Source organism: Oncorhynchus gorbuscha, linkage group LG01 (assembly GCF_021184085.1).
Source record: "Oncorhynchus gorbuscha isolate QuinsamMale2020 ecotype Even-year linkage group LG01, OgorEven_v1.0, whole genome shotgun sequence".
Classification (NCBI taxonomy): Eukaryota; Metazoa; Chordata; class Actinopteri; order Salmoniformes; family Salmonidae; genus Oncorhynchus; species Oncorhynchus gorbuscha.
In genome coordinates, this window is record NC_060173.1 from 58,882,476 (window position 1) to 58,899,158 (window position 16,683).

The 16,683-nt window shown below is 44.1% G+C and overlaps 1 long non-coding RNA gene across 1 annotated transcript in view; it reads left to right on the plus strand.

The window, feature by feature from the left end:
* Positions 1-563: 563 nt before the first annotated feature.
* LOC124040618 overlaps positions 564-16,683 on the plus strand; it is a 50,545-nt gene continuing 34,425 nt past the window's right edge. The window contains exon 1 of the long non-coding RNA XR_006839776.1: positions 564-909. This is a non-coding gene — a long non-coding RNA (uncharacterized LOC124040618). The remainder of the gene's footprint in view (positions 910-16,683) is intronic.

Genomic DNA, 16,683 nt, shown 5'->3' on the forward strand with positions numbered 1-16,683 from the left:
TCTAGGATTGCATCCCAAATGGCACCCTATTCCCTGTATTGTGCACTACTTTCGACAAGAGCCTTATGGACCCGGGTCAAAAGCAGTACACTGTATTGGGAATAGGGTGCCATTAGGGAGGCAGACCTAGACATCACACCACATTCTCCTTTGAGAAATGCAGAACGACTCACATGTATTACACACATATCTTCAGTGCATATTATTAAGATGCCTACAGCATACATTGCATGGAGAAAAAAAATCTAAGAACATATATAAAACACATACATGTATGCATCCTGTGCAGTGCGGTGCGCATATACAGTACATGCTCATAAACACAGAGTATGTTCACAAGCAGACTAACACACATGCTGGACTTAAGTCTGACTGCACTCTCACTGGTGGCTGCTCTGTCGAGAGAGTCGCTGGTTGGAGCTGGAGCGGCTGGGATGGGAGGGGGAGGATAACAGAGGAGGACGAACTGCCAGGATTGGAGTCCCACACAGGGGAGCTAGCCAGTGGGGGGAAAAATCTGTGTTCATTTCAGTGTGCTTCTCTGTTAGGAGGGCGCTCTGCTCTCTGTGGCTGGCTCTGTTTTCAGATGACTTCCAGAGTGTGTTCAGGCTCAGGCCTTTTTTGTGCTCTCTGCTCTCTCTGTGTTCGCTCTTTCTCTTTTCAGTCTCTGTTTATCAGGGACTGTTTTGGTAGGAGCTGGTTGAAGAGTAGACCTGGCAGGAGAACGGCAGAACTGGATTTGAACTAAAGAATAAGAAAGGAGGGGAAGAAGAGAAGAGAAAAAACATCGAAAAGAGAAGTGCAGAGAGAAGAGAGGAGTTTGGAACACGTAGGTCTTCCATCTTAAGAGGAGAGAAATCTGAGGAACCAACGTCGTTGGAAAGACAGAGAGCGACTGAAAGCAACAAGGTAGGAAGTGCATTGGAACTGTGGAGACTTCGACTATTTTCATTTCATTCAGAATATTCATTTACCTGAGAAAAGTTTCAAATAATAAGTCTCTAAGGTTACTTGTGATGGACATTTCTATGTTAAAGTGTGTGTGTGTGTGTGTGTGTGTGTGTGTGTGTGTGTGTATGTGTGCTCAGCTGCATTGCTCTCTTTCTCCCAGGGCATGTCTGTGTCTCTTTGTGGTCAGACGTTCAGACGTCTCACACGTCCAGAAATAGAAACACACGCACACACACACGCACGCACGCACGCACGCACGCACGCACGCACGCACGCACGCACGCACGCACGCACGCACGCACACACACACACACACACACACACACACACACACACACACACACACACACGGGTGAAGCAGCAGGCAGAGGACACACCACCACTGTCTCTCGAGTCAGTCCACACTGTACTGAGTGAAATCCAGGGAAGAAACCCCCCAGGGAAGAGTTTGGTTGGACAACATAATTGTCTGCCGGGTGAGTGAACACCGGCGTTGTCTCCAATACACCGTTTTTAACCGACACACAAATACATTCAATTAGATGACTATCAGATATAAATAACATTCTGCAGTCCATAAGGCTATTGTTGATATATTCAAATGTTCTTAATATTTTATGATATTGTGTTGACATAGTTTTTTTCACATTATTATTGTGGTGCCTTGGTATTTCACTGAGGTTCAGGGGGTTTATGAACTCCTTGGTCTTTCGGAGTTGGTTTTCAGTCAGCACCAGCCATAAATTATGGTGCAATGATGTGAGATGATGTAAGCATGAATACATTCCTTAGCTCTATGCTTTTTGGTGGCTGAGAATTTACCAATCTCTAAACAAATGTTTTTTTATTATGATACTATTTGATTGTTATAATAACTTGTCACGCCTTGGTCATTGTATCTTGTGTTTTTGTTATATGTTTGGGTAGGCCAGGGTGTGACATGGGTTTATATGTTGTATTTCGTATTGGGGTTTGTATTAATTGGGAGTGTGTATTATTAGGGGTGTGTCTAGTTAGGCTTGGCTGCCTGAGGCGATTCCTAATTGGAGTCAGCTGATTCTCGTTGTCTCGGATTGGGAACCGTATTTAGGTAGCCTGAGTGCGCGTTGTATTTCGTGGGTGATTGTACCTGTCTCTGTGTTAGTCACCAGATAGGCTGTAATTAGGTTCACTCGTTTGTTGTTTTTGTATTTTCTGTTATTTCATGTACCGCATTATCTTCATTAAAAGTCATGAGTAACCTACACGCTGCATTTCGGTCTGACTCTCTTCAAACAACAGAAGAACCTCGTTACAGAATCACCCACCACCATTCACAGACCGAGCAGCGTGTGAACTGGCAGGATCTAAAGGAGGACGTTATGGACGGCAGAAGCAGGGATTATACACGTGGGAAGAAATCGACAGGTGGGCGGCCGACCCAGAGCGAGTGCAGGAGCCCGCCTGGGATTCCCTACAGCAATGCGAAGAGGGCTATACACGTATGGAATCGAGAAGGAAAGCATTGCTATACAGAGCGAAAACCGAAGGTAACGGGGAAAGCGCAGAGAGAGAGTGGCTGAGTCAGGAAACAGACCTGAGCCTACTCTCCCTGTTAATCGTGAAGAGCAGTTGCAATGGGAGAGACTGCATCATTTGGAGATTTGGACATGGGAGGAGGAATTAGACGGTAAAGGACCCTGGGCGCAGCCGGGAGAATATCGCCGTCCCAAGGAGGAAATAGAAGCAGCTAAAGCGGAGAGGCGCATGTATGAGGAGGCAGCACGGCGACGCGGTTGGAAACCGGAAAGTCACCCCCCAAAAAATATTGGGGGGTGGCTAAAAGGGAGAATAGTTATGACAGGTAGGAAACCTGCGCATACTCCCTGTGCTCACCGTTGGGCTAGAGAGACCGGGCAGGCACCGTGTTATGCTATGGAGCGCACGGTGTTTCCAGTGCGGGTGCAGAGCCAGCTGCGACACATACCAGCCCTTCCTATTGGCCGGGCTAGATTGGGCATCGAGCCAGGTAAGCTTGGGCAGGCTCGGTGCTCAAGAGCTCCAGTGCGCCTGCACGGTCCGGTCTATCCAGAGCCACCTCTACACACCAGTCCTCCAGTAGCAGCTCCCCGCACCAGGCTTCTTGTGCGTGTCCTCGCGCCAGTACCACCAGTTCCAACACCACGCACCAGGCCTCCAGTGCGCCTCGCCTGTTCAGAGCAGCCAGTGCTTTTCTCCCCTCCTGCGCTGCCAGAGTCTCCCGCTTGTTTAGCGCAACCAGAGCTGTTCTGTTCTCCTGCGCTATCGGAGTCTCCCACCTGTTTAGCGCAGCCAGAGCCTTTCTCCTCTCCTGCGCTGCCGGAGTCTCCGGTCTGTCCAGCGTCACCAGTGCTCCCAGTCGGCCCAGCGCGTCCAGTGCGCATCGCCTGTTCAGCACAGCCAGTGCTTTTCTCCCCTCCTGTGCTATCGGAGTCTCCAGCCTGTTCAGCGCAGCCAGAGCCTTTCTCTTCTCCTGCGCTGCCGGAGTCTCCTGTCTGTCCAGCGCCACCAGTGCTACCAGTCGGCCCAGCGCGTCCAGTGCGCCTCGCCTGTTCAGCGCAGCCAGAGCTTTTCTCCTCTCCTGCACTGTTGGAGTCTCCCGCCTGTTCAGCGCAGCCAGAGCTTTTCTCCTCTCCTGCACTGTTGGAGTCTCCCGCCTGTTCAGCGCAGCCAGAGCCTTTCTCCTCTCCTGCACTGCCGGAGTCTCCTGTTTGCCCAGCGCCGCCAGTCGGCCCAGCGTCACCAGTCTGCCAGGATCCGCCAGAAATGCCAGTCTGCCAAGATCTTCCAGATCAGCCAGACAACCGGAATCATCCAGTTCTACCAGCCAGCCAGGATTTACCGGAGCCTACTACCTGCCTGAGCTTCCTCTCAATACTGAGCTTCCTGTTAGTACTAGGCTTCCTCTCTGTACTGGGCTGCCTCTCAGTACTAGGCTTCCTCTCTGTACTGGGCTGCCTCTCAGTACCGGGCTTCCCCTCAGTACCGGGCTGCTTTGGTCCCGGGCTGCTCCTCTGTCCCGAGCTGCCCCTATGTCCTGAGCTGCCCCTCTGTCCTGAGCTACCCTTCTGTCCTGAGCTGCCCCTCTGTCCCGAGCTGCACCTCTGTCCCGAGCTGCCCCTCTGTCCCGAGCTGCCCCTCTGTCCCGAGCTGCCCCTCTGTCCTGAGTTGCCCCTCTGTCCCGAGCTGCCCCTCTGTCCTGAGCTGCCCTGCTGTCCTGAGATGCCCCTCTGTCCTGAAGTGCCCCTCTGTCCTGAGTTGCCCCTCTGTCCCGAGCTGCCCCTCTGTCCCGAGCTGCCCCTCTGTCCCGAGCTGCCCCTCGGTCCCGAGCTGCCCCTCAGTTATGTGGGGATCAGGGTGAGGACTATTAGGCCATGGTCGGCGGAGAAGGTGGATTATCCTAGGACGCGAAGGGGAGGAACTAGGACATTTATGGAGTGGGGTCCACATCCCGAGCCAGAACCGCCACCATGGACAGACGCCCACCCGGACCCTCCTTATGCTCTTGAGGTGCGTCCCGGAGTCCGCATCTTAGGGGGGGGGGGGGGGGGGTTCTGTCACGCCTTGGTCATTGTATCTTGTGTTTTTGTTAAATGTTTAGGTAGGCCAGGGTGTGACATGGGTTTATATGTTGTATTTCGTATTGGGGTTTGTATTAATTGGGAGTGTGTATTATTAGGGGTGTATCTAGTTAGGCTTGGCTGCCTGAGGCGATTCCTAATTGGAGTCAGCTGATTCTCGTTGTCTCGGATTGGGAACCGTATTTAGGTAGCCTGAGTGCGCGTTGTATTTCGTGGGTGATTGTACCTGTCTCTGTGTTAGTCACCAGATAGGCTGTAATTAGGTTCACTCGTTTGTTGTTTTCGTATTTTCTGTTATTTCATGTACCGCATTATCTTCATTAAAAGTCATGAGTAACCTACACGCTGCATTTCGGTCTGACTCTCTTCAAACAACAGATGAACCTTGTTACATAACTAATAATTATGATACACTACATGACCAAAAGTATGTGGACACCTGCTCGTCAAACATCTAATTCCAAAATTATGAAATCATGTGTATTAATATGGAGTTGGACCACCTTAGCTGCCATAACAGCCTCCACTCTTCTCGGAAGGATTTCCACTAGATGTTGGAATATTGCTGCGGGAACTTGCTGCTATTTAGCCACAAGAGCATTAGCGAGGTTGGGCACTGATGTTTGGCGATTAGGCCTGGCTCGCAGTCAGCGTTCCAATTCATCCCAAAGGTGTTGGATGGGATTGAGGTTAGGGTACGACAAACCATTTCTATATGGACCTCGTTTTGTGCACGGGGCAGTGTCATGCTGAAACAAAAACAGTTGCCACAAAGTTTGAAGCACAGAATCATATAGAATCTCACTGTATGCTGTAGAATTAAGATTTCCCTTCACTGGAACTAAGGGGCCTAGACCGAAGCATGAAAAAGAGACCAAGACCATTATTTCTCCTCCACCGTACTTTACAGTTTGCCTCTATGCATTCGGGTAGGTAGCGTTCCTCTGGCATCCGCCAAACCCAGATTCGTGGTGAATCATGATTCATCACTCTAGAGAATGTGTTTCCACTGCTCCAGAGTCCAATGGTGGCCAGCTTTATACCTTACCAACTGACGCTTGGCATAGCACATGGTGATCTTAGGCTTGTGAGCGGCTGTTCGGCCATAGAAACCCATTTCATGAAGCTACCAACAAACAGTTAGTGTGCTGATGTTGCTTCCAAAGGCAGTTTGGAAGCAAAATGCTATGTGCTTTGTAGCAGTGCTTCAGAACTTGGTGGTCCTGTTCTGTGAGCTTGCGTGGGCTACCACTTTGCGGCTGAGCCGTTGTTGCTCCTAGACGTTTCCACTTAACAATAACAGCACTTACAGTTGACCGGGGCAGCAATAGTAGGGATGAAATTTGATGAACTGCCTTGTTGGAAAGGTGGCATCCTATGACGGTGCCACATAGAAAGTCACGGAGCTCCTCAGTAAGGCCATTATACTGCCAATGTTTGTCTATAGAGATGGCATTGCTGTGTGCTAGATTTTATATACCGGTCAGCAACGGGTGTGTCTGAAGGGGTGTCCACATACTTTTGCATATACAGTGTATGTCATATAATCTGTAACTGGGATGTTGGGCTAGCTAGTGTCACTGGAAGATACCTCTAAAGGTAGTGTATATATGAAGTTTCTAAATCGCCTGGCTGGGTTAATGAGACAGTGGAATGTGCAGTGAGCTGGAATAGAGTAACGTAATAACGTTTTTGCACATAATGAAATAATGATAATAACATCATGATTATGGCATTTTATGCAATGGGTGGGTCTAATCCTGAATGCCGATTGGTTAAAAGCGCATTCCAGCCGGTGTCTATTCCACAACTTACCACTGTCTAAATCTATGACATTAAAATGCCTATTTACTCTGTTCCATCTGTCTCATCAGCCCAGCCAGGCAAGTTATAAACGATCTCTACTATAAAAAGCATCTAGACATTATTTCAAATGTATTTTATACTAACATAGATTTCAATAGCGGAGATTTGTATAAACCTTGCTATCTGTTTCTCCGACATCTGCAACATTGTTTCAATATCAAATTCGATCTCCAGCTGTCCCATAGTAATGAATGTGTAGGGGTCGGAAGTTGGGACGAGACAGACATCATGCGCTCTGCACTGTTTGACGTGAAATTAGACGCAGTTGGCTAGCTAGCAAGCAAGGGCTAAGAATGTTGACAGTCAGTATGGCAATGGAACATTTAGAACGAACGAGTTGGTCGAGTCCATAGATAGGGAACAAAAAGACTGAACGACTGGGTCGTGTCTCTGGCAACCAAACCAATAGAATAAATACCAGTGAGCTTGGGTAGCAACCCTAGATTTGTGTTGGGACTATATACTGTGGAAGGATAAAATAGTATAAATATATTCATCAAAATAAAGCTTTTAATGAAAATATGTCAATCATTTTAATATGTTGGTAACCCATTGTATAAAAGTGATAATGCCCTCGAAGACGGTGTTTGGAGGATAAAATGGCACGGTTTGCCAGTCCTCGACTTCATCTCGGGCCTAACAACACCCATGCCAATATATCATCCTATATACACCAGCTTCTCAGGCAATATAACTTAAATAGATAGTGAAAGAGTTGTTATGACAAAACGCCACTGAAGCACTTTGCCACATGCCAGTGATAAGCTTCTTTATGACAAACACAGATGGAACGTGGCTAGCTGCTGATAAACAGTAGCGTTACACGTGTAGCGTGTATTTACCATAGTTTGATAGCTGGCTGATGACGTTGTAGACACGTTCTCAGATATCGGTCCTGTGCATAAACCGGATTTCAGCAGTAATATCAAGACATTCAAATGAAACAATTGGTTTATACTTTATTTGGACAGTCCAGATAGTCCTATTATCACCAAACTATCTGTTGATAAGCCACTCCTTGCTAAGGTTACAGTTTAGAATAAGGGTAAGGGTTAAGGTTAGGGTTAGGTCTAGAGTTAGGTTTAGGTTAGGTTTAGAGTTAGTCTTAGTCGATAGTCTGTTGAAATGTTTCCGATAGTCTGTAGAGCATCTACAGATGGACTAATCAACTAAAGTTGACCCCACAATTGACCCCACAACCCCAGTCAGTCAGTGAATCAGTGAGTCAGTGGATGAGTAAGTCTGTCTGTCTGTCTGTGTAAATGAGAGAGATGAGAGAGATTGTGTGTGTGTGTGTATGTGTGTGTATGTACTACAAACTACTACTAAAATCTCAACTGATATGCAATGTTTTTATATAACACTACAAGGAAGAATTTGTCGTTAGGACGGAAAAGTCATGAAATGGTCGCCTAAAGTGGTAAGGACGTTGTGTCATGTTCCCCTTCAGGTTTTGTCTAGTTCCCGGCTTGTCCCACAGGTATTGTCTTAGTTTCCAGTTTGTCACACAGATCTTTGCCCCCGAGGTTGTTTTTTAAGACTTTCTTGGGACATTGTTTCATGGTCCCCTGGTAGTTTTGTCTAGTTCCCGGTTTGTCCCATGGACATCACCTGATGGTTGACACCTGATGGTCACAGAAAAATGCAATGTTAGACACGCAGTGCTTTTAAGATACAGTGTTTTTAACTTACATATTTGACACACTTTTATATACATGATACCATTGTGTATGTTTAATCTCTTGCTCCTACCTGGCACGCAGGCGTCCCATCTAGAGCTCTGGAAATGCAAATGCGCTACGCTAAATGCTAATAGTATTAGTTAAAACTCAAACGTTCATTAAAATACACATGCAGGGTATTGAATTAAAGCTACACTCGTTGTGAATCCAGGCAACAAGTCAGATTTCTAAAATGTTTTACGGCGAAAACATAGCACATATTTATGTCAAACCACCACCGCAGACATAGCTCATTAGCATAGCCAAGTAGGAAAAAATATGCAGTCAACAAAAGCAGGATTTAAAAAAAAATCATTTCACTAACCTTTTGAAATCTTCATCAGATGACAGTAATATAACATGTTACACAGTACATTCATTTTTTTTCAATAATCTGCAATATATATCCATAAATCTCTGTTTACAATGATGCATCGTTCACAAAATGCTACTAAAATGTCAGGAGAAATTAAATAGCTCCGGCAGATAACGTCAGCTAACAAGGAATACACATCATAAACTTTGACTAAATATGCATGTTTTACATATGTATAGGAAGATACACTTCTTCTAAATGCAATCGCTGTGTTACATTTATTTTTAACGTTACAGGTTGAGTTCACTAGGCTATACTAGGAGTCGGCGCTCCAAATGTATCATTATGCCTCCTCTATCTTGGAGTCGACAGAAACCCAAAATTAACATATAAATATTCCCTTACCTTTGCTGTTCTTCCATCAAAAGACCTGGAAGGGATTATACTTACCAAAACAGCGTTTAGTTTTCAAGTCTGCGTCTTTCGGTTCTCAAAATAGCCACATTTCGGTCAAAATGTAGGCAAAATTCAAGTGGATGCGCACCAAAACGTCGAAAATATATATTATATGTCGAGTAAACTTGACAAACTATGTTCATAATTAAGCTTTAACATGTTATAAAGGTGTACAGCAATTGTAAGGACGAAGCGACACACACACGTCTTTTAATTGATCCTGAAGAAAAGAGAGAGCGGGAGCAGAGCGCGCATAAACGTACACTTTTTTTTCGCGTGACCGAGACCTTTCGGCACGCTCAACGTCTCGTGAGCGCGCGATTCTCAGAATGAGAAGCCCCATTTAAAGCAGGCTTCGCGCTGAACACGTACAGACTGTTCCCAGAGCGGTAGTTGTTTGGGAAGGCGTATACGATGACGTCAAAGTTGGGCCAACTTTTTCCATGACAAGAGAGACTTTGGGAGAATGCATGCCCTGAGACTTCTACTTTACATAGAGACAAATTTAAACGGTTGTAGAAGCTTTAGAGTGTTTTCTATTCGATAATATTTTTTATATGCATATATTAGCAACTTTTGACAAAAACTTAACCTGTTTTATATGGGTACCCAATTCCTCCAGAAGGGGCAGTAAACAGGGTAAGGCTTAACAGGTTAAATATACAGCAATTATTACTCAACATGTCCTCACCTGGGATATGACCTCACAACCTCTTGGTTCACAGCATTCTGATCTGCCTGCTATGCCACCATGTCTGTGTCAATGATGGATTTCACATGTATTTCGACACTGTGAGCTTCAAAGTAAATTTCACGTCTGTTAAAAAATATTCTCAAAAGAAACGGTTATATTTATCATAGAGATTCAGGAATAACATAATAACAGAATAATATGCCCCCACCAACATTAGACAACAGTAATGAAAACCCAAACTCAAATTGCTGAAAGTAAATTAAATCAATGATGCGAGAATAGTCAAATTAATGCAACCGCTGTGTCAGATCTCAAAAAAGCTTTACCGTTCAGACAACACGTCATATTACAGTTTGTAGAAACATGTCAAACCAAGTGTCAAACGAAGTATAAAATCAATCTTTAGGATGTTTTTTTTATCATAAATATTCAATAATGTTTCAAACGGAGAAATCCTTTATCTATAAAAATGCAATGGAACAGAGCTCGCCCTCACTTGAGCGCGCGTGATCAGCTCATGCCATTCTGGCAGACCTCTGACTCATTCAGCTCCCTCACAGAAGAAGCATCAAACAAGGTTCTAAAGACTGCTTCTAGTGGAAGCCTTAGAAAGTGCAATATGATCCCATAGACACTGTATATTCAATAGGCAATGACAAGAAAAACTACAAACCTCAGATTTCCCACTTCCTGGTTGGATTTCTCTCTCAGGTTTTTGTCTGCCATATGAGTTCTGTTATATTCACCGACATCATTCAAACAGTTTTAGAAACTTTAGAGTGTTTTCTATCCAAATCGAATAATAATATGCATATTTTAGCAACTGGGCCTGAGTAGCAGGCAGTTTACTCTGGGAACCTTATTCATCCAAGCTACTCAATACTGCCCCCCAGCCATAAGAAGATAATCAGCAATACAAACATGTAGGAAGCTAAACTCTTCTTTCGGTGGTATCTACACATCAGAGGAGGCTGTCGAGGGGAGGACATCTCGAAATAATGGCCGGAATGGAGTGAATAGAATGGTATCAAACATGGTTTTCATTAGCCCATTTTTTGTAATTCCAGCCTAGTTCTTGCTCGTCTCTTAAAAATGTGAATATCTCAAAAAGCATAAAGTGCAAGAACATGGTTGAATATTATATTTGAAGAGAAACCCTTTTACCTTTCATACCATGGTCTAATAAATCAGTTATACCTGAGCAGGCACACATAAGCCTTACATAATCAACAAGAAAAGTACAAAGCAAAAGCAAAAGTGCCATTCAATGTTTAGCCTTTTATTGAATATCTACCCAACACATTAGGAAAACAATTAACAACTCTCAAAACGCAATATGTTACAAGTTAGAAATTGATATTTGAACATTAATAAAGTGAACCATGAACTAGAATTTAGAACAAATCTGATTATGAGAACAAAACTAATTATATCTGTGTGGGGGGAAAGGAAAATGGAGGTGTGTTTGTGTCTGTGTTTCAAGTGTTAACACTTCTGTCCCTTCTCCTCTTGTGCCATGCCTGGAAACAGTTCCTGTCTACTGTAAGACAGAGTGGCACATAGCAAGACTCACATTTCCAAGGGGTCTTGTTTTTTCAGCCTTTCCTCCGCACACAGGTCACAGCACAGCCTGCCCTTGGCGGCCTTGACGTAGGCAGTGGTGAGTGAGGTGTCCACAATTGTGATGGGGTTGCAGTCCACCCGGCAGCCAATGACCTCCTCGAGCCCCCACTACTGCCGCTGAAGCTTTAGCCTCCTCTTCCTCCGTGTCGTCCAAGACAGACGGATATACAGATAGATGGATGAACATAAAGATGAATACTTTATTGATCACCACGGGGAGATTCATTATCATCAGCAAGTAATAGAACAATATACACACACCTACCTCTTCCACCTCCTCCACACCACAGTCAGCCAGCTGCATGCAGAGGACCTCTCCGTACAGCCACTGTGTCGAGGGCTTCCTCCTCTTTTCCAGGGCCATCTCCTTGTGCAGTGTAAAGCTGTTCACCACTGCAATGTCGACGAAGTGGTAGAACAACTTCTTGTACCACTTTGGCATCTTCTGGGCCTCATTGTAACACTTCGGTAGGGCATCGGACATGTCCACTCCACCATGTAGCTGGTCCATCTCCCGTCATGGTTCCTGACTCTCTGCTGGACTGAGTCTCAATTGAACACATTCTGGATGGAGGAGAGCATGGTAACATCCCGAGTGTCCTTCCACTGGACGTACAGGAGTGGCCCATCGCAGATCCACCTGATGTCCCCCCTGTCTGACTTCTTAGGCATGGGATTTCTTGGTTTTGGGGGTGAATCCAATATTGATCTACCTGACAGTGCCACAGGCTCCGTACCTCAGCCTGTGCAAATAGTGGGCTGTGCTGGTGTAGAAGTTGTTGACATACACATGAAACCCTATTCCAAGGTATGCCACTCTCAGAAGGCCCATGACTGCATCGTGGCTCAGCTTTCCTTGATAGATGTTTTAAAGTCACAGCTCGAACCATGTACTGTTTTATACTGATATAAATTATTTGACACCAGCATGCGATCATCGATGGAGAGATTCTGGTAAGGGTGGCAGTAGGCCCCGCATACCGCAATGATGTCTTCGAGGAGGGGACGGAGTTGGAACAGGCGGTCTTAGCCCTTGGTGACTCCCTTTAAATCGCTCATATGTACTGTCCATCTCAAAACCTTGAATCTTGTCCTGGGCATGATGCAGGAAAGGCCAGCCTGGCTCGAGTGTATATGGACAGCGTTGGCCTTCAGCAGACCCATGAAGATGACCACACTCAGGAACCTGTACATCTCATTCACACACATTGGGATCCAGGGTGTCTTCTTACCTGATGTTACTGCATTACAGGCACTATATCACTGAATTCAAGATAGAACCACTATTAGCATGCATCAAGTGCATTATTATATTATTATATCAAGTGGGTACAAAAAAATAACTAAACTCTGCAAAAAAAGAAACATCCCTTTTTCAGGACCCTGTCTTTCAAAGATAATTCATTAAAATCCAAATAACTTCACAGATCTTCATTGTGAAGGGTTTGAACACTGTTTCTCATGCTTGTTCAATGAACCATAAATAATTAATGAACATGCACCTGTGCAATGGTCGTTAAGACACTAACAGCTTACAGACGGTCGGTCACTGTTACGAAAACTGAAAAATGTTAAGGTCACTGTTATGAAAACTTAGGACACTAGATGCCTTTCTACTGACTCTGAAAAACACCAAAAGAAAGATGCCCAGGGTCCCTGCTCATCTGTGTGAACGTGCCTTAGGCATGCGAAAAGGAGGCATGAGGACTGCAGATGTGGCCAGGGCAATAAATTACAATGTCTGTACTGTGAGATGCATAAGATGCATAAGACAATTGATGACTCGGGTAATTATGTTTATTTTTGCTGTTCTCCAAATAGCATTTGAGAGTTTTTAAATGGTGTAGAAATGCAGTAAATAAACTTCAACTTCCCAACAAATCATTTGATGGCGTACCTGTTGCGAAGCTTTCCTCTCTAGCTCTCAGAGGATGCTTGACAGCGAAGCTGCAAAGCCTACTCCGACTGGCCTGATGCAACGTATCGACTTTACTCGCTCTGCACGCTGCTCCAATGTATAACATGTACAAACGTACCAACAAAAGATTCATCAGGGTCTGCACACCCGCTCGCCATCACGGGTAAATAATATTGATTCAGGACAACTAATTCAGTAATAAATGCGCAGGAAGAGCGTCCAAAGCGAAGCAGGTGAGTGATGGGTAGAAGGAGATGCTGCTGGATGATTATAGCTGCCACACGTGATATACGCAAACAAGTGAAGTGGATGTTATTGGACCAGTGCATAAAAGAGACTAAATCATGTTGCAAAGAAAATGACTGAACAAAAGGTTTATAAGAAGTGCCAGCAGTTTTTGTTTTAGATCAGTAGGGACGAAACATTTGGTAGTATCATCTGAAGCGGGACTATGGTTGGTGTCATAAGTATCATGACGTTTTGGTATCGTGATATTACCCTGGTACCGATATACCGTGCAACACTGCTTGAATGTATAGTTCATGACACTGACTGAATAAAGTTTCTCCAGAGTTTCCTCGGTCACACACAGAACAGATCGAGTGGCTTGATCATCCACCTACCACAGTGTGTCTATGTGTGTCTGTGTACCAGAGTGGTTGAAAACCCACAGGGTGTCCAAAAGGATATCTTGTGTAGGAAAAATACTAAAATAGTCTGTCCCTCCCCCTTGCAACTATTTTTTCACATATCTGAGCAAAGGTCCAGCTGGGCGATATTAACCAATGTGAGCCTCACACAAACCCCTTTCAAACCAAGATGAAGAGCCGCCAACTTTACCAACTTTTTTTCCCGCCTTGTACTTTTATTTGAAGTTAAATGTTTAAAAGTCCCGCCAACTTACCGGCTTTTGCACGCAGTAAATCGTGAACATTCTATTGTTGTTGTCCGATATCAAACATGTCCTAGTCATTATGAAAAAGTATAAACACATAAACGACATGACATCACAGTAGCCTGGTCCAAATAGCAACGTTACTTACTATATTTTTTGTCACCAATGGATATAGTATCTGTCAATCTAACAAGCCAGGCAACTAAAAGCAACCTTCTAGACAATATTTTGTTTAAGAGTTTAACTGTAGCCAACTTTCCATTCACCATAACAGGAAAATTAACACATTACTAGGTAATTATTCACAAGTATAGTGACTTACTGTTGTGAATGTGAAGAAATTAAAAGCAGTGCATTCAGTCGGAGGAATTTATAACACGCTGCTGTCATGTCAGGTTAACATGATAACGATGCAACAACAGGGTAAAATGAATCTTGCTCCTTGCGGGCTAAGCAATAGCTGTATATAAGGTGGATGCCAACAAGAAAGAAGTAAATGTGCCATTTGAAAGGGGATCATATACACGTTGCCAGATTGTTTTTACAGGCAACATATTGTGGATACTATGTGAAAGGTGTAACATCGTTGGAACCACATCCCAGTGAACCCATTCACAGAGGAGAGGCAGAGTGAGAAAGAGGGAGAGAGTGAGAGGGAGAGAGAGAGTGCGAAAGACAGAGAGTTGTACAGTTCAGGAGAGAGACATACTGAGACTTATATGTCTAGGCCTAAATTGTGCAGTTAAAAGAGAAAGAGAGAGACTGAGACGGAGATAGGGGAAGCGAGACGAAAGGCATAGGATATGTAGGAAAAGGAGGGTGGTGTTGGGGGTGTTGAGAGAGAGACACAAAGGGTGTGAGAGACAGTGAGAGACTGAAAAAGAGAGAGATTGGGGAAAAGAGAGGGATGTTCCAGTGCTCTGACTGCATGCCATACATTCTCAACTCAATGGAAAATAACAAGAGGCGTGTTTCAAGGTCACCACACCTGTGCTCTGGATGACCACTGATGATCACTGATGTTTCCATGGAGGTGCTCAAGTGGAAAAGTTTCTGACCAACTTGACTTGTGTCACTTTGGTGCTGTTGGTATCAATAACTTTGTTTTGAAATAAAATAACGCTGTTTATCATTCATCAAACAGTCGCCAACTGACTAGAAAAGTCTCTGACCTACTTGACTTGTGTCACTCCGGTGCACAACTATTGGTGCTGTTGTACGTCCATAAAATTGTTTATTAGTTGTGATCAAGTGTCCAACTGACATGAACAGTATCCAAAATTTGATTTGATTTGAACCAACTTGACGTGTGTCAGTCTGGTGTTACTGTTGTGTGTCAATAAAGTTCATCAGATTGATTGTTGGTTACTTACTCCATGGCTACTGTATTTGTTCAGTCTGGATGCTCTTTTAATTGGAGCTGATTTCATTGCTGTAAAAATATAACTACAGTAAAGACAGTCCTTCACGTAAAAAAAAGGTTCTATATAGTGCCAAATATTGGTTATTTAGCTTGTAATGGTGCGATAAAGAACCATTTCCTAAGGTTATACAAAAAAACACATAAAAAAGGTCATATACGCTTCCACTATGATTACAATCCCTTTTGGTGCTATATAGAACCCTTTCTAATCCTTTACACTCGTACAGGTTGAGAAATGCAGATTTGGACACTGTTAGCTACCTACATTAACATCCTATACATGACATCAGAGCTCAGGGTCTCTGCTTCACAGTTCTGTATGGGTTTTGACTGACAGCCGTTCTGAATTTGAGTACCACGCTTGGCAAGAAGTTGCTTCTATCCTTTTCATTAATTGGGCAAGTTTTGAAAATGTTTTGTTGTCAGACGGAAATGCTATATATGAAGACAGCTCTATGTATTTTGAAAGATGACACAGAGGATTATAATCAATGCCATTTTGATGTCATACAACCAAGCCAAACACCCGTGAGTCCAAATGTCCAAATTCACATTTCCATCAAATAAAACTCATGTAACGTACCGTGTCAACGTTTATGCACACTATGTTCAATTTACAGTTACAAGATGACATGACGTTATACTCTGGGTTGTCCTGAACAGAATGAGCCTATGTTGGTTGTATTGTGAAGAGAATTAACAGCGGACCACACACCAGAATGCATTCATGTCTCCATTCTATGCATGCTAAAATGACCGTCTGCTTCCCGAATTGCCTTGTGAAATCCTAACACTGTAAGATTGTAGTTTATAATTTAGCTAGTCATGTTTGCAGTAGAACAAGCTTCCAAATGATGCCCAACTGACACAGATTGTGATTTATAATGGACTGTCTTTGGATTGCGTAAACAATTGCAACAGTAATTGTGTGATAGTGGGGATTCAGGGCTGTTTCAAAACAACTATCAGTGTGTTTGATCCTCAACAGATCCTCAAGTTCCTCAACAGCACAGCTAGGGGAGCTAAAAAGTTATAGTTTTTGAGTCATAAAAGTGTATTGTAATTACTTTCACACACTTTGGAGAGCTGGCCTCTTGGAGACCTCAATCAATCAATCAATCAATCAATCAATTGTATTCATAAATCCCTTCTTACATCATCTGATGTCACAAAGTGCTGTACAGAAACCCAGCCTAAAACCCCAAACAGCAAGGGATGCAG